Source organism: Mobula hypostoma, chromosome 8, assembly GCF_963921235.1.
Source record: "Mobula hypostoma chromosome 8, sMobHyp1.1, whole genome shotgun sequence".
NCBI lineage: Eukaryota > Metazoa > Chordata > Chondrichthyes > Myliobatiformes > Myliobatidae > Mobula > Mobula hypostoma.
The window spans coordinates 7,342,865-7,366,044 of NC_086104.1; positions in this window are offsets into that span (position 1 = coordinate 7,342,865).

Sequence of the window (23,180 nt, forward strand, 5' to 3'; positions counted from 1 at the left end):
GTAACGTACCAGCAGCAAGAGATGACAAATTGAGTCGGGTTTTACTCAAGCTCAGTCTTAAAGTGGCAGTTCAGAGAGTCCCAGTACTTCACGAAATAGGTGAGAGGAGAGACTTACGGATTCACAATGCAGCGACGAGGCGATCACGACGAATTCCAAAGATTCCATGGCTGGCGAATGAAGAAACAGTTACCGAATATTCCAGCCGAGGAATACTGTTCCGAAGTCCACGAAGAGCGATTTCACAAAGTGACTGTCACGAAATCCACACCCATGGATCATACGAAGGACAGACACGTCTCCACAATGCACAGTGTGCCGCAGATTAACCCAATCCTTTGGGTATGGGTAAGCATTAGACTTTACCCCTCTCGTTTGTGAGCTGTTCCCGGATAGCTCGATGTCTGCGATCTTCACTCTCTCTCTCTCTTTGCTTTGACCTTCTCAGCACAATGCCCACATTTCTTTTATACCATCGACATACGTCATAAGGTAACGCTCACAGAAACGAAACTGTGGACTCCCAGTAAAACGAAACTGGGGACACTTGACGCCCACGGTAAACGAAACTATGGACTCCCAGGAAAACAAAACTTTGGACACGTAACAGTCTGAGGGCACCTCTGATATAACAACAGCAAGGAATTTAAAGTCACTGACCCTCTCCACCTCCAATCCCCTAACGAGGCTTGATTCATGGAACCCAGCTTTCTTCTTCCGGAGGTTAATACTCAGCTGTTTGGATTTGCTGACGTTGAGTACGAGGTTTTGCTGTAGCACCATTCAACCAGATTTTCAATCTTGTTTCTGTATGTTGATTCGTCACCAATTTTTCACACAATAATACAACAGTTAGACCATAAGGTATAGGAGCAGAATTAGGCCACTCGGCCCATTGAATCTGCTCTGCTGTTTCAACGTGACTGATCTATTTCCCTCTCAACCCCATTCTCCTGACTCCTCCCCATAACCTTGCACACCCTGACTAATCAGGAACCTATCAGCCTCCACCTTAAATACACCTGGCCTTCACGGCCACCTGAGGCAACGAATTCCACAGATTCACCTCCCTCTGACTAAACCAACTCCTCCTCATCTCTGCTCTAAATGGACTTCCTTCTATTTTGAGGTTGTGCCATCTGGTCCTAGACTCTCTTACAAAAGGAAACATCCTCTTCGCATTCACTCTATCTTGGTTTTTTCCACATCCGATAGGTTTCCGTGAGATCCCCACTCATTCTTCTAAATTCCACCATACAGGCCCAGAGCCTCTATCGCTGCTCATATGTTAACCCGGTCATTCCTGGAATCACTCTCGTGAACCTGCTCTGAACCCTCGCCAATGTCAGCACATTTATTCTTAAATAAGGGGCCCAAGGCTGCTCACGGAAACTCCAAATGAGTCCTCCAATGACGTGGGACTGTGCTGAAATTGGGTGGAGTTTTGTACATTCTAGCTGTGACCCTGTGGGGCTTCCCTGCACTCTCCCATTTCCTCCTCTATTCTCCAGTCATGCTGTGAGATTAATGCGCCACTCATACCTTCAGTGATCGAGAGATCTGGTATCTGTCGTGTGTAGATTTGAGTGTTCTTGACAGGAGTTCAGTGATACTTTATACTTTATTGTCGCCAAACAATTGATACTAGAACGTACAATCATCACAGCGATATTTGATTCTGCACTTCCTGCTCCCTGAATTACAACTCGATAGTAAATATTAAAAATTTAAATTATAAATCATAAATAGAAAATAGAAAAATGGAAAGTAAGGTAGTGCAAAAAAACCGAGAGGCAGGTCTGGATATTTGGAGGGTACGGTCCAGCTCCGGGTCAGGATCCGTTCAGCAGTTTTATCACAGTTGGAAAGAAGCTGTTCCCAAATCTGGCCGTACGAGTCTTCAAGCTCCTGAGCCTTCTCCCGGAGAGAAGAGGGACGAAAAGTGTGTTGGCTGGGTGGGTCGTGTCCTTGATTATCCTGGCAGCACTGCTCCGACAGCGTGCGGTGTAAAGTGAGTCCAAGGACGGAAGATTGGTTTGTGTGATGTGCTGCGCCGTGTTCACGATCTTCTGCAGCTTCTTTTGGTCCTGGACAGGACAACTTCCGTACCAGGTTGTGATGCACCACAGAAGAATGCTTTCTACGGTGCATCTATAAAAATTAGTGAGGGTCTATATATGTAGAGAGAGAGAGAGTGAGTGAGAGAGAGAGAGAGAGAGAGAGTGAGAGATCGAGAGAGAGTGAGTGAGAGAGAATTAGAGAGAGATAGAGAGAGAGAAGATAGAGAGAGTGTGAGAGAGAAAGAGAGAAATAGAGAGAGACTGAGAGAGAGAGAAATATATTTATATTTTTATATATATATAAACTAAAAGCTGTCCTTGAGTCTGGTGGTATGTGTTCTCAAAAGTGCTTGCATGTGCTTGTGAGGCCGAGCAGCCTGTTCCATAGTCGATGTGGATCACACATCCCGCTCTCAGAGGCCGGAACACAGGAAATCCACAAACTGATATCTTGCACCATTCCTCAGCCTTTCATTGCCTGGACTCCAACTGGGTCTGCCCATTGACCACAGTTTCAAAGTAAATTTGATTATCAAAGTACATAATTGTCACCATATACAACCCTGAGATTCATTTTGCTGCAGGCATACTCAGCAGGTCATAGCAGTGGATATCCAGAGGCTTTTTTCCCAGGGCTGAAATGGCTAACACGAGGGGGCAGTTTTAAGGTGCTTGGAAGTAGGTACAAGGGGGATGTCAGGGGTAAGTTTTTTACACAGAGAGTAGTGGGTGTGTGGAATGCACTGCCAGTGACAGTGGTGGAGGCGGGTACAATAGGGTCTTTCGAGAGACTCTTAGATAGATACCGGTTTAGAAAAATAGAAAGCTATGTGGTAGGGTAGTTCTGGGCAATTTCTAGTGCAGGTTACATGGTCGGCACAACATTGTGGGCTGAATTGCCTGTAAAATGCTGTAAGTTTCCATGATTCTATAAATCTATAGACCAGTAACTATAACAGGATTATTGAAAGATCAAATGGATTGCAGAAGACAACAAACCATGCAAATGCAAATATAAATAAATAGCAATAAACAATGAGAACATGAGATAAAGAGATAAAGAGTCCCTAAAGTCAGATCATTGGTTGTGGGAACATTTCAATGTTGGGCATGTGAAGTTGAGTGTAAGTTAGTCCTGACGAAGGGTCTCGGCCTGAAACGTCGACTGTACCTCTTCCTAGAGATGCTGCGTTCACCAGCAACTTCGATGTGTGTTGCTTGAGTGTAATTATCCACTTTTGTTCAGGAGGCTCTTGGCTGTGGAACCTGGCAGTGCGGGTCCTGAGGCTCTCGTACTTTCTATCTGATGGCAGCAGCAAGACAAGAGCATTGCCTGGGTGGTGAGGACCTCCGATGATGGATAAAGTAAAGTAGTAAAAATTTATTATCACAGTACATACATGTCACCACATACAACCCGGAGATTCTTTTTTCTGTGGGCAAACTCAGCAAATCTATAAACATTAACTAAACAAATGGTGAAATGCAGATATAAATAAATAGCTATAATTAACGAGCATGTGAGGTGAGGGCCTCATCAGTCAGAGTTGACCATACTGCATCTCAGTTGTCTAGATACACAAGCCAGGTCAGTACGATGTGAAGGGCAAGCTGTTGCCCATGTGGCAGGCTACCCCTCTCCACGCATCTGATGAATCCAAAGGAACGGCAGAGACCAATACAGCTTGGTACCAGCAGCGTCGCAGGAGTTGCCAGTCAGCGTTGAACTCAATGTAGGACTGCCTTAGGGACTACAACTCCAGATTTTTCCCTCAGGGTTTACGCTCGATGCCTTCTCCATGAGTGGGTATTGGCACCAGGCAGCAAACATTTGAGATCAGGTTTTCCTTCTCCATGATGACCGGTTTTAAAGCACCAGTAATCCGCCTTTGCTGCTCCTCCTGTCAGTGGAAACAGTTCTGCCAGGCTTAGTCACTAAGCCACATGTGAAGGCCAGGAGCTGGACTTGGTTGTCAGGAGCTGTTTGAAACACATGCCATTGGGAGCTGATGACCAATACCACCCTGGCTATAACAACCTAAAGGAACCATGAAGCATGAAGTAACCATATAACAGAGTCCTTAAATGAGGGTAGTTATCCCCTTTTGTTCAGGAGCCTGATAGTTGAGGGGTTGTAACTGGTGCTGTGAATCCTGAAGCATTTTTCACTTTCTACCTGACGGCAGCAGCGAGACACGTGGCCCGGGTGGTGAGGATCTTTGATGACGGACGCTGCTTTTCTACGACCGTGTAGGTGTACTCAGTGATTGGGAAGGCTTGACACTTGGTGCACTGGGACAAATCCACTACCTTTTGTAGGATCTTCTATTCAACGGCATTGGTGTTTCCATACCAAGCTGCGATGCAGCCAGTCAAAGCACTCCTAAAACTAACTGCGTCTCGAAAGCAGTAACTCAAGACTAAATTAACACCGCTCCTTGAACAGAGTCTGTCTGAACCACTAACTTCTGTTCCTGGAACGTGGACTAAGGGAAGCAGGGAGCATTGTCATCGCTCTGCTTCAATGAAGACTTGACAACACTGAAGCAAAAGGAAGGGAGTTAAATGCAGTCATAAGGAAACCCTGATTGGCTGGAATATGTGCATTCTTACGTGTGTGATCACTGCGTTCTTTCAGCTGCCTGCCTGCGTGAGCGCCCAGACTCCAGGGTTGTGACTGTACTTACTCTGTCCATGTGGTTCTTCATCAGCTACTCCAGCTTTCACCTACCAAAGTGAAATCACAGAGGAACATCTGGAGAAATTTCTGAAACGCTCGTCCGCTGCTGTCGTTACTGCGTGGTCGGGAATCTTTCGGAGGGTAGGCCTCAAAATCCCCGGCTTTGCCTGCTGTTGGTGACCGAGGTTGAGGTCGAATCGTTCGGCAGAGATGGCGCTCAGTACTCGCTGTCGGAGGGCTGGTCAGAGCTCGAAGTTTTCGGATGACTCAGAGTCGGACTGTGGTCAGGCATGGCAGGGAGAGTTTTTCTTCCTTCTCCCGTCTGCGTGAGATGTGGGACATTTGAGAGACTTTGAACTTTTACTGTGCTCATGGACTTCATCAAGTTATGGTATTGTTGCACTGTTGTAACTATATGTTATAATTATGTGGTTTTGTCAGTTTTTTCAGTCTTGGTCTGTCCTGTGTTTTGTGATATCACACCAGGGGAAATATTGTATCATTTCTTAATGTATGCATTACTAAATGACAATAAAAGAGGACTGCGTGTCTTCATAATCTAAAAAAAAATGTGAGTGATGATAAACCCAATTCTGATACAGGTCTCTATTGTGGACTGAGAGGGAAAGGGAGAAGGGAGAGGGGAGGCACTAGAGACACATTCTATAATGATCAATAAAACTATTGATTGGAATCAAATGACCTTGCCTGGGTATCACCACAACTGCAGCATCCTCTGCTCTCACTCTCCACCTTCACCTACCCACACGTAGTGCTCTACCTTCACCATTCTCAACATCTTTTGCTCCCACCAGATTTACAAACTCGTTCTCTGCTTCACGTTGACAAATACAGTACTGGGCAGAAGTCTGAGGCACCCGAGCTAAATATATGTGCCTAAGACTTTTGCACAGTACTGTATGTGTGGGTTGATGGGATTGTAGGTGAAATGAAGCTTTTGTTTCGAGTAATATGTGCAGTTCTATTCTCCCCATTACAGGAAAGATAAGGAGGCTCTGGACGTTTTCAGAACTGTTTTCTTCCCTCTGTCATCATATTTCTGAATGGACAATGAACCCATGTTCACTACCTCACTATTTTTTCCTCTCTTTTTGCACAACTTACTATTTCTTCATGTCTTCCTGATTATAATTTATACCGTATTTTATGTAATTCACAGTCTGGCTGCTTCAAAATTCTGGTATGGTAAGATGGACTCTTGGCCTTACTTCTTTATGATCTTGCACCTTACTGGCTGTCTACAAAGGTCAAGGACATCCATTTGGAACAGAGGTGAGCAGGAATTTGCTTGGTCAGAGGGCGGTGAATCTGAGGAATTCATTGCCATAGACAGCTGCGGAGGCCAGGTCATTGGGTATATTTAAAGTTGAAGTTGATAGTTTCTTGATTAGTCAGGGTGTCAACTGTTACGGGAAGAGGGCAGGAGATTGGGTTTGAGAGGGATAATAAATCAGCCGTGGTGGAACAACAGATCAGACTCGATGGGCTAAACCTGCTAAATGTCTTATGGTTTTATGTTCGATGTTCTTAACTTACCAGCCTCCCTTCAATGCCATTGTAATTTTCCAACAGTCTCCCTTCTGGATTCTGTCGAGGCAGGTCTCAATACTGCTTCAGCTGCAATTTTGTGGTGCAGATATGCATTGTGGACTAAGCTAGTTGCTCTATAAGCTGTCCAAACTGCGAAGGATTTATGGATTACCTTGGTGTATATCCAATTGCAGTGGGCTGGCTGCCTTCTGTGCACACAGACCGAGATTCCCTCTGAGACACCTGTCAGACCACTGCATGCCGCTACCTGTTGGTTTGTGTTTGCCTTTTTTATTCTGATTTTGACATCCTGAATATCACAGTCTGGGTTTTTCATTACAGCCAGCTACTGTCTGAAGCACAGCATGATGTGGCTAGTCTACTCATTCATTTAATCATTGTTATTTTGCTAGAATCTCCCCATTAAAGGTTGAACTAACCAGGAGTACTTTATACTTTATTGTCGCCAAACAATTGATACTAGAACGTACAATCATCATAGTGATATTTGATTCTGACAACAGGCCGGAGGAACTCAGCATCCGTGGAAAAGATCGGTCGATGTTTCGGGCCGGAACCCTTCGTCAGGATCTGGCTCGAAACATTGACTGATCGTTTCCACGGATGCTGCCCGACCTGCTGAGTTCCTCTAGCGTGTTGTGAGTGTTGCTTTGACCCCAGCATCTGCAGATTATTTTGTGTTTGTGATATTTGATTCTGCGCTTCCCGCTCCCTGCATTACAAATCGATAGTAAATATTAAAAATTTAAATTATAAATCATAAATAGAAAATGGAAAAATGGAAAGTAAGGTAGTACAAAAAAACCGAGAGGCAGGTCCGGATATTTGGAGGGTACGGCCCAGATCCAGCTCAGGATCCGTTCAGCAGTCTTATCACAGTCGGAAAGAAGCTGTTCACAAATCTGGCTGTACGAGTCTTCAAGCTCCTGAACCTTCTCCCGGAGGGAAGAGGGACAAAAAGTGTGTTGGCTGGGTGGGTCGTGTCCTTGATTATCCTGGCAACACTGCTCCGACAGCGTGCGGTGTAAAGTGAGTCCACGGATGGAAGATTGGTTTGTGTGATCTGCTGTGTCATGTTCACGATCTTCTGCAGCTTCTTCTGTTCTTGGACAGGACAACTTCCATATCAGGTTGCGATGCACCCTAGAAGAATGCTTTCTACGGTGCATCTATAAAAATTAGTGGGGGTTTTAGGGGACAGGCCAAATTTCTTTAGTTTTCTCAGGAAGTAAAGGCACTGGTGGGCCTTTAGTAGTGAAAGATGAAGGAGGTGATCTGTCTGAAGGGCTTCAAATAATGAATGTTTTGTTGGAGTTGGTGTAGAGAGATCTTCCAGTTGCCGGAAGACAGAATAGGGTCTGTCCATATAAGACAATTTCCCAGAACTCCACCAGGGAGTTATTTTTATTTTATTTATTAATTTTAGGCCATAAGCCTTTGGAGCAGAATTGGGCCATTTGGCCAATTGAGTCTGCTCTGTCATGGCTAGTTTATTTACGTAAAGCTACATTGTGGAACAGACCCTTCTGGCCTAAAGAGTCGTGCTGTCCAGAAGCCCACCTATTTACCAGGACAAATACAGAGTGTCCAATCACTGGAAAATAGACAGTGACCAGTTGTATGTCTTTGGACTGTGGGAGGAAACTGGAGCACTTGGAGGAAATATATATGATTCCCAGGGAGGTCATACAAACTTGGTATTAAATATACCCAATCACTGGTCTCCACAGCCATCAGCAGCAATAAATTTCTGCCGAAAGAAATTCCTCTTCATCTCTGCTATAAATGGATGTCCCTCTATTCTGAGGCTGTGCTCTCTGGTTCTGGACTCCTGCAGCATAGGAAATGTCCTCTCCACATCTACTCTATCCAGGCCTTTCAAATTTTGATAGGATTCAATGAAATGCCTTCAACATACAAGTTAAGCTTTATGGAATCCTGCACGAAGGCTCCCAAGTCCCTTTATGCCTCTGATGTCTGAATTTTCTCCCCGTTTAGAAAATAGTCACACCTTTATTCCTTCTAGCATAACTTCCCTGCACAATATTGCATCTGCCACTTTTTCCTAATCTGTCTAAGTCCTGCAGACTTCCTGCTTCCTCGGCACTACATACCCCTCCACATATTTTTGTATCATCTGCAAATCTGGCCAAAAAGACTTCCACATTCCAGCTATATAAAACCTTGTTTAGGTCGCACTTGGAGGTATTGTGTGTAGTTCTGATTGCCCCATTACAGGAAGGACATTGAGAATGTGGAGAGGGTGCAGGCGAGGTTCACTAGGATGTTGCCTGGTCGGAGAAGCTTGGGCTGGTTTCGGCAGAGGCTGAGAGGAGACTTAGTTTTTCAAAAGATAAAGATTAGCTGTATTTGTCACATGGACAGTGAAACATTGAGACATACAGTGAAATGCATCAAATCAAATCAGCAAGGATTGTGCTGGGCAGCCTGCAATGTTGCCACACTTTTGATGTCAACATAACATGCCAACAACTGACTAACCCTAACCCAGACGTCTTTGGACTGTGGGAGAAAACCAGGGCACCCAGAGGAGATCCACATGGCCACAGGGAAAACATACAAACTCATTACTGACAGCGGTTGGAATCAAATCCCCAATCGATGATCACTGGTGATGTAACAGCGTTACGCTACCTTTTCGCACAACTTAATCGATGGGAGGCATGGTAGCGTTGTGGTTAGCACTACACTTTACAGTTCCAGCGACCTGGGTTCAACTCCCGCAGCTGCCTGTTTGTACACTTTCCCCCGACCACGTAGGTTTCCCACCACAGTCCAAAGGCGTCCCGGTTGGTAGGTTAATTGGTCATTGTAAGTTGTCCCCGTGATTAGGCTGGGATAAATCGGGAGTTACTGGGCAGCACAGCTTGAAGGGCTGGAAGAAACTGTTCTACACTGTATCTCAATAAACGCAAAGATAAAATAAAATGAAACGATGAGAGGGCAGACAGTCAGAATCTCTTTTTCAGCATAGAAATGTCAAATATTAGAGGACCTGCATAAGACATAAGAGTAGAATTGGGACATTCGGCCCATTGAATCTGCTCCATCATTCCGTCATGGCTGATTTATTATCCCTTTCAATCCTATTCTTCTGCCCTCTCTCTGTAGCCTTTGACACTCCTCCAAATCAAGAACCTATCAAGCTCCGCTTTAAACATACCCAATGATGTGGCCTCCACAGCTGTCTGTGGCAATGAATTCCACAGATCCACCTCGGTCTGGCATACAAGGTGAGAGTAGCAAAATTCAAAGGAGATGTGCAGAGCAAAATATTTACACAGAGCGGTGGGTGCCTAGAACGGACTGTCAGGGGTGGTGGTGCAGGTACACACGATAGAGGTGTTTAGAGGCTGTTAGACAAACGGGTGAGTACGCAGGGAACGGATCATGTACGGAGAGAAACAATTTAGTTTAATTCAGCATTGTGTTCAGGGGACATCAGGCTGTCCCTGTGCTGTACTGTCTGTGTGGACGCATCTAGTCCACCAGATGGGATCTCCGCGTACCATCTCACAAATTGCCCAACATTGTTGTAATTGTTAAATTATGGACGCCACAGTAGTGTAGTGGTTAGTGGGATGTTATTACAGCTTGGTGCATTCCAGAGTTCTAGGTTCAATTCCAGCGCTGATCTGTAAGGAGTCTTTGTATATCCTCCCTGTGGAAGGCGTGCGTTTCCCTGGGTGCTCTGGTTTCTTCCCACAGTTTAAAGACACACTAGGTATTTATTGAGATACAGCATGGAATAGGCCCTTCCAGCTCTTCGAGCTGCGTCACCCAGTAACCACCCCCCGCCCCCGGTTAAGAACATATGAACATAAGAAATAGGAGCAGGAGTCGGCCATCTGGCCCGTCGAGCCTGCTCCACCATTCAATGAGATCATGGCTGATCTGGCCATGGACTCATCTCCACCCACCTGCCTTTTCCCCATAACCCTTAATTCCCCTCCTATGCAAAAATCTATCCAACCTTGTCTTAAATGTATTTACTAGGTAGCCTCCATAGAGATTTCCACAGATTCACCATTCTCTGGGAAAAGCAGTTCCTCCTCATCTCTGTCCTAAACCTACTCCCCCAGATCTTGAGATTATGGTCCCCTAGTTCTAGTCTCTCCCATCCATGGAAACAACTTTCTTGCCTCTATCTTATCTATCCTTTTCATAATTGTATATGATTCTATAAGATCTCCTCTCATTCTTCTGAATTCCAGCAAATACAGTCCCAGGCGACTCAATCTCTCCTCATTGTCTCACCCCCTCATCTCCGGAATCAACCTAGTGAACCTCCTCTGCACTGCCTCCATAGCCGGTATATCCTTCCTCGAGTAAGGACGGGAACTGCGTGCAGCACTCCACCCTAGCCTAATCATGGCACAATTTACAATGACCAACTATTGTGTCTTTGGACTGCGGGAGGAAACCGGAGCACCCGGTCTCGGGGAGAACGTGCAAACTCCTTACAGGTAGCAGAGGGAATTGAACCCTGTTTGAACAACTTGAGCACTGCAAAGCGTTGTGCTGACCACTACGTTGCTGAGCCACGCTGGGTTAATTGATCATGGTGAATTGTTAGGGTTAAATGGGGTTCAGGGGTTGCTGGGGTGGGACGGCTCAAAGGGCCAGAAAGGCCTGCTCCGCACTGTATCGCTAAATAAAGTGAAATAAGTAAATAAAATATGTTACTTAATCATTCAAAGCAACAGTTATTAAAGAAATTTTACACGGACCAATTAAACATTCGAACCGGAGTATTTCAAGCCTCTGAGCCTTACATATCTGTTCTGTTTGTCTCTGTGAGAGACTTCTCCCTTTCCTTGGCACAGAGGTTTTAATATATCTCCAGGCTATTTATAATTCCTTGTGATTAGACAGTCCTCACTCCTCCCTTACCTGCCCAAACAACAGCCCTAAATACCGGTCCTCCTAGGCTGGCGGCTACACGCAGTTATATTTGTGATTAATTATCTTTTATATTTGTTTTTGAAGATTCCAACATGGAGTAGGAAAAGACCTGTGTTTCTTGAGTGGATCTTACCGTCAATCTTATAGTTCTGGTGTTGGCCAGCCTTGGTGATTATGGAACATACGGTTCATAGAACATAGAACGTGGACCATTACAGCACAGTACTGGTCACTTTGGCCCATGATGTGACGACCTTGTGATCTATTCCAAAGTCAATCTAACACTTACCGCTTACATCCACGTGCCTATCAAAGAGTCTCTAAAATGTCCCAAATGCATCTGCCTCCACCACCATCGGTGGGTTTTGGCAGATGGGGCAGAGGTGCTCGACACAAGCAGTCCCCCAATTTATGACGAGTTTCTCCAGTGTCGATGAGGCCGCATTGGGACACAGGAGATAACCCCAGTGGATTGGCCTCACCCAGCAGGTCTGTTTGTGGCCCTGAATAGAGATGAGGGAGGAGGTGAGTGGGCAGGTGTAGCACTTTGGCTACCAGCAGGGGTGAATGCCTGGAGGGAAGAACCTAAAACATAGAACAGTAAAGCACAGTACAGTCCCTTCAGTCCATAATGTTGTGTTGACCTTTTAACTTACTCTAAGATCAATCTAACCCTTCCCTTCTACCACTTATCTCTCATCTATGTGCCTATGTAACATGTCCCTAATGTATCTGCCTCTAGCACCATACCTAGAAGCACATTCCATGCGCCCACCACTCTCCATATAAAAAACCTGCATCTGACATCTCCCCCATCTTCTCCTTCAATCACCTTATGACCTCTTGTATTAGCCATTTCCACCCAGAGGCAAAGTGTCTGGCTATCCACTCTGTCTGTACTATATATCATCTTATAAGGTCATAAGACCATAAGATATAGGGGCAGAAGTAGGCCATTCAGCCCATCGAGTCTGCTCCACCACTCAATCATGGGCTGATCCAATTCTTCCAGTCATCCCCACTCCCCTCCCCCTGCACCCCATACCCTTTGATGCCCTGGCTAATCAAGAACAAATACACCTCTATCAAGTCCTCTCTCATCCTCCTTTGCTCTAAAGAGAAAAGTCTGAGCTCACTCCTCACTCCTCCTATCCTCATAAGACATGCTTTCTAATTCAGGCAGCATCCTGATAAATCTCCTCTGCACCCTCTCTAAAGCTTCTACATCCTTCTTACAATGAGGCGACCAGAGCTGAACACAATACTTCAAATGTGGTCCAACCTGGGTTCTATAGAGTTTGCAACATTATCTCATGGCTCTTAAACTCAACCCCTCAATTTATAAAGGCCAATACACCATATGCCTTCAAGTTCAAGTTTAATTGTCATTCAACCATCCATGAATACAGCCAAACGAGACAGCATTACTCTGGGGCCAAGGTGCAAAACACAGAACTTACAGTCACACACAGTACAAGCCACAGTTCACCTATATAAGATAAGGACAGTAGATTCTTAACCAGTCTATTCTGAGGGTTCTGTGGATATGGTCCCCAAGATCCCTCTGTTCCTCCACACTGCTAAGGGACCTGCCATTAACCCTGTACTCTGTCTTCACGTTTGACATTCCAAAGAGTATCATAGATTCATAGAGCCATAGAATGCAACAGCAGAGAAAGAGGCCCTTCGGCCCATCTAGTCCATGCCAGATTATTAATCTGCCTAGTGATCCATTATGGAGAGCATCCTGACTGGTTTCATCATCATCTGGAATGGGGGTACAAATGCATAGGATTGTAAGAGGCTTCAGACTGCTTTAGACCCAACCAGCTTCATACTCCTCTGGATTGAACTTCATCTGCCACTTCTCAGCCCAGCTGAGTAGTGTAGTGGTTAGTGGAACACTTTGCAGAGCCAGCTGTAAGATCAGGGTTCAATGCCCACTGCCCTCTGTAAGGAGTTTGCAGGTTCTCCCCGTGACAGCGGGGGTTTTCTCCCACAGTCCAAACGATGTACAATGAGGTTTAGTGAGATACGGGCATAATGTGTTGGCACTGCGACCATGCAGCACAATCCTTGCTGAATTGATTTGATGCAAACAACACATTTCACTGTATGTTTCAATGCACATGTAACAGATAAAGTTAATTTTTGGATCACTAAACCCTTAGCTCTGCATTCTATCAACATCCTGTTGTAATCTACAGCAACCTTCAGACCTATCCACAGCATCAGTCATATGCAAACTGACCAACTGACCGTTTGACAGGCTTCTATAGCTATGCAGTGGAGATTATTCCGACTGGTTGTGTCAAGGGCTGGTATGGGAACAGAATGCCCTTGAACAGAAAAGCCTACGAAAAGTATTGGCTGCTCCCGCTACATCGGGGGTAGGGCTCTCCCCACCTTTGTGCACACATACATAGAGCGCTGTCACAGGAGGGTAGCTTCCATCACCAGAGACCCCCACCATCCAGGCCATGCTCTCTTCTCACTGCTGCCATCAGGATGGAGGTACAGGAGCCTCAGCACCCACACCACAGGGTTCAGGAACAATTATTAACCCTCAATCATCAGGCTCTTGAACCAAAGAGGACAACTTCACTCAACTTTACTCACCACAACAGTGAACTGTTACTGCAGCTTACCGACTGACTTTCAAGGACTCTTCATCTCATGTTCTCAATATTTATTGCTTATTTATTTATTTAATTTAATTGTATTTACTGTGAATGCCCATGAGAAAATGAATCTCAAGATCGTATATGGTGACATATACTGTATGTATTTTGATAATAAATTTAAGATTGAACTTCCTGATCCAAATCATTCATAGCATTCACAACAGAATGTTCACAGCACAAGAATAGCCCTTTTGGCCCATCATGTCAGTTCTGACCGAGATGCCAATCTAACTAACCCCACCTGTCTGCACATAGTCCATATCCCTCTACTCTCTGCCGGTTCATGCTCCTGTCTAAGTCCCTTTTACCTCCGGGTCTGTAAGGTGTTTCGTTGTTGACAATCATCCACTCCCGTAGATTTCCTTCACTAAGACTACTTACTCTATCCTGTAACACTTTTCACACACACAAGCAAATCATGAACAATTACTTTCTCCTTTGGTACACAGAATCCTGTAAAATCATTGTCAAGCTTTTCTTCAGGCGCATTATCAAACATCAAGGCAGGCCACAACTTATGCCAGCCAATCTTTGGTGTTGAAGGTTCTACCTTCTCCCACCCTCGAGCAATGAATCAAAGAACATCCTTCTTGTTAAATTCTTTAATAAATATCTGTACAGAATTGCCAGCATTCACCTCATCTAACAGACGTTTCATGAAAAGTGAGCGATAACTTGGCCTCGTAATTGCATCCGAATTAAAAGAGGTGCCGAACCATCAGCTTCCGGAAAATCAGTGGTCAACCTGTACTGAAAGCAAATGTTGATGGGTTCTTGATTAGTCATGGTGTCAAAAGGAGAAGGCGGGAGAATGGGATTGAGAGGAATAATAAATCAGTCACGATCAAATGGTGGACTCGTCTCAATGGCCCAGTTCTGCTCCTATAACTTATGGTCTTAAAACATGAGCTCCACAGCTGTCTGAGATAATGAATCCCACAGGTTCACCATCATCTGGCTGACAGAATTCCTCATTTCCATTCTTAATGGTCACCCTTGCATTCTGAGGCTGTGCCCTCTGGTCTTAAACTATTCCATTGTAGGAACCATCCTCATCAAACACGGAGAGTTCGGGTCCTTGTCCCTGGGTGTCAGCATCTCAGAGGATCTGCAACATATCGGTGCAAACACAAAGGTGAGCCAGTGGTTACATTTCATTAGGGGTTTGAGGTGGGTAGGTATGTCACCAAAAACACTTGCAAGTTCCTACAGATGATCATTATAACTAGTTGCATCATCATCTGGTGTGGAGGGGCCACTGCACAGAATCAGAAAATTCTGTAAACTCAGCCAGCTCCATCATGGGCGCTAGCCTCCCCAGCATCGAGGACACCATTGAAAGGCAATGCTTCATAAAGGTGGCGTCCATCATTTATGACCCTCAGCATATGGGGAGACATTTATGGACTTACTGATTGCATTACTGGCTGTATCAGCTTCTGTGCGGTCACTGTAATACCATCACGGACTGTTCACTGCTTCCCCAAGAACAAACCATGGTTCGGCAGTGAACTGAAGACACAGAAAGAGAACCTGTAGATCAGGAGAAAGGTGGAGTTGAAATGTGTGCAGAGGGAGCGAAAGGAGAAGATCAAGGTGGCTAAAGAGGAATACAGGAGAGAGCTGGAGAACAAGCTTGGGCGATGTAGCACACAGGAGGTGTGGAGAAGCATGAAGAACATCACTGGCTTCAATCAGTCTAGCTGTAGAGCCTTAGAATGCAGCCATGAATGGGTTAATGAGTAAAACCAATTCTTCAATAGGTTCGACAATTGCCGTCCTGTTCGCACCCCCCTCAGCACACCAGTCCAAGTGCCGAGGCACCCAGTGTTCCCTCAGGACAAATGCCTCCCCTCCTCCCTTCCCCCCACCCACCCCTCACTTCAATATGTGGATGAACAACACAGGCTACCAATGTCTACATCCCCTCCTTGCCCTCTACCTACCATCCACACCTCCGCATACCAACTGCTATAGTCCCGATTTTCATCTCCCCCAGACCCCACCTTCCACCAGCTCCCCAGTCACCATGGACTCACCTTCACTGCTGAGCAGGTGAGAAGGGCTCCGGGGAAACTCCGACACGGCAAAGCTTGGTGTGAACTCCAAGGTCCTGAAGGAGTGTGCTGAGCGGCTGTCTGGAGTTCTCCAGCGCATTTTCAGTCTGAGTTTCAGCCTGGAAAGGACCCCGACTGTGTGGAAAACATCATGCATGGTCCCTGTACCCAAGAAGGGCCAACCAAAAGTCTTGAATGACGACTGTCCAGTGGCCCTGACCTCACACATCATGAAGACCCTAGAGAGGCTGGTTCTGGCTCACCTCCGACCCCCGGTCAGATCAGCCCTCGATCCTCCGCAGTGTGCCTACCAGGAACACATCGGAGTCGACGATGCTGTCATCTACCTGCTGAACAGAGCCTACTCCCAGTTGGATAAGCAGGACAGCACTGTGAGGATCATGGTTTTTGATTTCTCAAGTACCTTCAATACCATACGGCCCTCATTACTGGGTGAAAAGCTCCATTCAATGCAGGCTGGCACTTCCTTTGTATCCTGGATATTTGACTACTTGACTGACAGACCACAGTTTGTGTGGCTTCAGAGCTGTGTGTCAGACATGGCTATTAGCAGCACCAGGGCCCCACAGGGGACTGTATAGGCTCCCCTCCTGCTTACCCTGTATATCTCGGACTTTAGTACAACACTGAAGCATGTCATCTGCAGAAATTCTCTGATGACTCGGGCAATAGTTGGATGTTTAAAGGAAGAACAGGAGGTTGAATATGGGGCCGTCATGGAGGACTTCATCGAATGGTGCAAGCTGAGTCATCTTCAGCTCAACATCAGTAAGACTAAAGAGATGGTGATGGACTTTCAGAAGACCAACCCTGCATTGTTTCTTGTTACTATTGATGGTGAGGACGCGGAGGTGGTGAGGACCTACGTACCCTGGGGTTGCACAGACTTGACTGGAGCACAACACAGACGCTGTGTACAAGAAGGGCCAGGGTTGCCTTTAATTCCTGAGGAGACTGAGGTCCTTTGGAGTATGCAGGCCTCTCCTTCACATGTTCTACCAGTCTGTTGTCGCCAGTACAATCTTCTATGCGGTGATGAGCTGGGGCAATGGCATCAACACAGGTGATGCCAACAGGCTCAATAAACTGATTAGAAAGGCTGGCTCTGTTATAGGGGTCAATCTGGACACACTGGAGGATGTGGTAGAACAAAGTATCCTTCGGGAAATCCTGGCAATTCTGGACAATGTTTCTCACCCTCTGCATGCCACCTTGGCTGAACAGAGGAGCACTTTCAGTAACAGACTATGACAACTGCACTGCTCCAAAGAGCGCTATATAAGGTCATTCTTACCCTCGGCCATAAGGCTCTACAATGAGTCAACCTGTAGCCAGGGAAAGGAATGGCCCCCTCCTGTGAGACTGTTATTAACTTCTGTTTACCAGAGTTCTGTTTAAACTCTGTTGACCACACACTGCTACCACAAACACCTCGTGCAATACTGTGCAATACTGCCATCACTTCACATCTGCACAGTGTGAATGTGCACCCATTACCGTAAAAGATTATGGTAATTCTTGCACTACCATCTTATCAGTGTTAACTTGGAAATCTTGTAAAATCTTGTAATCTTTGATTTGCAAATCTTGTACATCTTATTTTAAAAGGCAACTTTTTTTTATTCTTTCTTACTTCTCTTCTAATATTTGTATATCGGTGCACTTGTAATGCTACACTGTGATCTCCTTTGAATCAATAAAGTATTTATCTATCTATCTATGAACACCTGAGCCATATCCGTAGCCGTCATCAATGCTAGAGCGACGAGCTTTGTCCACCGTGGTAAGGAGATGCAGGAAACCATGGGTGGGGGCAAGAGGACCAACCAGGTCCACATTGACATGGTCAAATCGTCGTTCAGGCATCTCAAAAGTTGCTAATGGCACTGGAACATGACGGTCAATTTTCACCCACTGGCACTCTACGCAGGCTGCAGTCCAATCACACGTGTCCTTTCTCAGGCCATGCCACACAACCAGTTTCTGTGAGGCCTTCCGGCCCAGATGTAAGAGACCATGGATGGAGTCTCCAGTTTGTGGGCACGATGGGGTGAGGGTGGCTGGTTGAGTCATTGCACAGGAGAGAAAACCCAGCTTCCCCCAAACTTAGTGTCAGCCAACCACAGGCCTGTGACTGCTGTTCAATAAGCCTGGGCCTCTGGGTCAGTAGTTTGGTCGGTTACCATGCCAGCATAGTCAACCCCCATGTGTAAGGTCTCAACGGCCGGCCGTGACAGACAATCAGCCACGGCATTATGTTACCCCTTGATGTGTTGTATATCAGCTGTGAACTCTGATATGTAGGCCACGAGGCATTGCTGCTGTGCAGACCAAAGGGTCTGATATTTTGGCCATCGCATGCACAAGGCATTTGTGGCTAACGACCCTCTAGAGGAAAGTGAAAATTGCGGACAGTCAGATAGAGACTGAAAAGCTCGTGGTCAAACACGTTGTACTTCCCCTGGGGGGGGGGGGGTGGAGCTGCCGGCTGAAGAAGGCGAGTGGCTACCACATGCCTCCGACCAACTGATTGTGCACAGCACCCACAGCAGAGTCTGAGTGTCAGTAGTAGTGACCATGGGTGTGTGATGGGGAGCCGGTGTGCCAGTGGGGTCGTGTTGGAAAGAGCTTGTTTGGTATCGTCAAATGCTCTGGTCATGTCTGCTGACGAGTGAAACACGCGATTAGGGGTATTGCCTTTAAACGCACTATGCAGGGGGAGCAGAAGTTCAGCAGCTCGCGGAATGAAGCAGTGATAGAAATTCACCATACACGCTATCCTCGTTATATGTGACTTCAGACTGTGCGGATTCACAGTTATGCGAGGAACCTATTTCTACCAACTTCTCGTTATAAGCGTCCAAAACTCACAGTTATGCGAGGAGCACTGCTTTCCCGCCAATACAAGTCACGTGCGCACGCCTCACAGTCTCACTCCCGCCAGTCTCGCATTGGTTTTGGTGACGCGCGGATGTGCGATCCTGCGCTCTTAAACTTTTGTGTTTTTACCTACGGTGCAGTGATTTTGTGCTTGAAATATTTAACTATGCCTCCTAAGCGTCCGATGTCAAGTCCTGGGCCATCAGCCACGTGGCAGAGAATCGCTTTAACACTTGGAAAAAAAGTTGGAAATTATAAACAGGGCGGCATCAGGTGAAGGTAACACAGCTCTGGGACGCTACCCTGTGCAGTTGCGGGCTATGATAGCTGAGTTAGGCATCACATCAAAGCAGGTGTTTAATGCAGACGAGACCGGGCTTTTTTGGAAGTGTATGCCAAAACGCACCTACATAAGTAAGGATGAAAAAACTGCGTCAGGTTTCAAGGCAACAAAGGGTGGATTGACTTTGCTTATGTGTTTCAATGCTGAAGGAGACTGTAAGATGAAGCCTCTCTTAGTTTACCATTCACTAAACCCCCGTGCTCGTAAGAGTTTGAGTAAGAATATGCTTCCTGCCCACTGGGCAGCTAACAAGAAAGCATGGGTCACTGGTCAAATCTTTGAAGATTGGTTTGCTAATCATTTTGCTTTTGAGGCTGAACTCTACTGCTGGGAACAGAATCTTGCCTTTAAAGTTCTTCTGTTGCTTGACAATGTGCCTGGCCATCGTAAACATTTGGACAGCATTCATCCTAACATAACAGTGCGTTTCCTGCCGCCTAACACAACATCGCTGATTCAACCACTGGACCAAGGTGTGGTATCCACATTCAAGGAGTATTTTTTACGGCGAACTATCTCTCAGATGCAGCGAGCAACAGACAATTTTGAAAGTCCCGGGAGTTTATCAACGGTGAGGGAATGGTGGAAGACCTTCAACATCAGGCACGCCATCAACAACACTGATGAATCCTGGAAAGAGGTCAGGTCTTCCACTCTGAAGCAACTGGCAGAATTTTTTAGGGCTGCAGAACACTTGGCACAAATGGCGATGGACATGGACCCAAGTTTAGAACGGAGTCAGCATTTCAGTCTTTCCCTGCAGATCAGGGTTAATTGGGGTTGTGGGGTTGCTGGGGCGGAGCAGATCAAAAGGTGTACATGTATGGTGTATTGCTTAGTAAAAATAAAAATAAATTAAATATTTGATATATTATAGATATGTAATGCCCTGGTTCACATCTTTACTGTTATGCTGCAGGTATTTTACTTTGTGCCGCTGTAAAAGCACTTTGTTCTGCTTTCAGCCTGTTTGGGTTATTGTTGAAGATGAGGGATGATGTGGAACGCCTGCCATCCAATTAGTGGGAGGTTTTTCTTGGTGAGGGACAATAAGGTTGGTCTTGGGCTTGTGTTCAGGGGGAGATGAAGAGAGAAGACGCCAGGCAGAACTGGTGGTAGCATACGATTCGGTGGGAGACCTGTTCATTTGAGATGGATTGCAATCAACGTTTGGAAGGTGGTGAGGGCCCAGCACGTGAGTGACAGGGAAGTTCCAGATGAGCTACAAGTTGTGCACATTTGACTGTTTAATTAGAATAGGCCCTTTTTTGTTATTGTTTACTAACCCTTTAGCTAAGATTCATAAATATAATTCCTGTAATCATATGCAATGTACTCTGTTATCTTGTGGCATTAATTTGTAACAGGGTAGAGAATCACACAGCATCCACACAGACAGGGGTTTTTGCGAGGGGGCAAATAAATAAAATAAATCATATGTTTCTTGTTATAATTTATAGTATATTTTACGTATTGCACTGTACAGCTTCTGCAAATACATGAGACTTCAGTGACAATAAACTTGATTCTGATTAGAAGTTGAGGGAACTAGAATATAAAAGCAAGGGTGTAATGCTGAGGATTTATAAGGCACTGCTCGGGCCGCTTTTGGAGTATTGTGAGCAGTTTTGTTCCCCTTATCTAAGACAGGATGTGCTGGCATTGGCGAGGGTCCAGAGGAGGTTCACGGAAATCATACTGGGAATGATCAAGTTAAGTATTGCCACCCAGCTTTTAGTACCATGTTCACTGATTGTGGAGGGTAGACACACCCCTTGGCCAGGAGCACAGGAACTGGGTGGATCATACTCGCTCACAACACTCGGAATGAGCTGGACCAGGAATGCTTCCACCCCAGTCAGCAGCTCCGGAACGGAAACCTGCAGGGAGCAAGGGGAAATCGAGTGTCCTGGAGCTCCCGGTCGCATCAAGTGTCATTCTTGGAAAATCACTTTCATTGGCATAGAGTGACAGAACATAGAGCACAGAAAATGAAGCATAGAACAGAGAACATGGAACAGTAAAGCTGAGTACAGACCACTCAGACCTTTTCACCTACTCTAAGATCAATCTAACCCTTCCCTCTCTAACAGCCCTCCGTTTTTGTATCATCCACATGCCTACGTAAGAATTTCTTAAATGTCCCCAGTGTACTTGCCTCTACCATAATACCATAAGACCATAAGATATAGGAGCAAATTAAGCCATTTGGCCCATCGAGTCTGTTCCACCATTTCATCATGGCTGATCCGATTTTCCTCTCAGCCCCAATCTCCTGCCTTTTACCTGTATCCCTTCATGCCCTGACCAATCAAGAACCTATCAACTTCTGTCTTAAATATATATAATGATTTGGCCTTCACAGCTACCTGTGACAAAGAATTCCACAGATTTACCATTCTTTGGCAAAAGAAATCCCTTCTCATCTCCGTTCTAAAAGGAAGCCTGTCTCTTCTGAGGCTGTTGCCTCTGGTCTTGGACTCTCCCACCATAGAAAACATCCTCCCCACATCCACTCTCACAAGACCTTTCACCATTTGATAGGTTTCAATGAGGTCACCCCTCATTCTTCTGAATTCTAGTGAGTACAGGCTCAGAACTATCAAACGTTCTTCATAGGACAAGTAATTCAATCCTGGAATCATTTTCATGAACCTCCTTTGAACCTTCTCCAGTTTCAGCACCTCCTTTCTAAGATAAAGGGACTAAAGCTGTTCACAGTACTCCAAAAGATGCCTCGCCAGTGCTTTATAAAGTTTCAACATTACATCCTTGTTTATATATTCTAGTCCTCTTGAAGTGAATGATAACATTGGATTTGCCTCCACCACAACAGATTCAACCTGCAAATTAACCTTTAGGGAATCCTGCACAAGGACCCCCAAGTCCCTTTGTACTGCAGTTTCTCGTATTTTCTCTCCATTTAGAAAATTACTCACTCTTTCATTTCTTCAATGAAAAGTGCATGACCATACACTTCCCGACGCTGTATTTCATTGCCCATTCTTCTAACCTGTCTAATCCTTCTGTAGCCTCTCTACTTCCTCAAAACTACCTGCCCCTCCACCTGTCTTCACATCGTGCAAGTGACAAATAAAGCAGATCTTTATCATCCCTGGATAATTTTTAGACAGGTTGTTGAAGAAGGCAAGAATGCTTCTGCACTCTGGCCTCTCCAGACAGTGCAATCTGAAGAGAGGTTGGGACATTATATTTCAATATTTCAATTATACAATACATTAGTGAGACCATTGGTAGAGCATCATGCACAGTTTTGCTCGCCATCTTATCGGAAAGACATTACTAATCAGAAAAGAATGCAAAGGAATCAGGGTCTGAGTTATAGGGAGAGATTGGGCAGGCTAAGACTTTAACCCTTGAAATGTATGAGAATGAGGGGTGGCCTTCAGCGTTGTATAGAACCATGAGGATATATATAAGGATCTGGCCCTGCAGCTGTGGCCTGCCACCATCGGCCCTTGCCTCAGCGCTAAACTGACTCTATGGCTGTGCCCTGTAGCCATCGGGCTATTGGACCAGCTTCACTCTGAGGTTCATGTTCCGTTTGATATTTCTTTGCTTTTCATTCTTTGCATGATTAGTTCTTTTTTCACACATGGGGTGTTTGACAGACTTTGTTGTATGGGTTTCTAATGGGCTGTACTGTGTTTCTTTGTTTTGTGGCTGCCTGCAAGGAGACGAATCTCGAGTTTGTATACTGTATACGCACTTTGATAATTTTACTTTGAATGCACACAAGTTTTTTCCCCAGTAAGTGGGAACTAAAGAGGGCAGGGATGGGAGATGAATCATTTTAAATGGACCTGAGGGGCAAGTGCTCTCCGAAAGGGTGGGGAGGGGTGGGCTGAGGAACGAGCTGCCAGAGGAAGGAATTGAGGCAGGTACAATAACGAGTGGCGTAGTAGATAGCGTAACGCTATTACAGAAACTGCAACG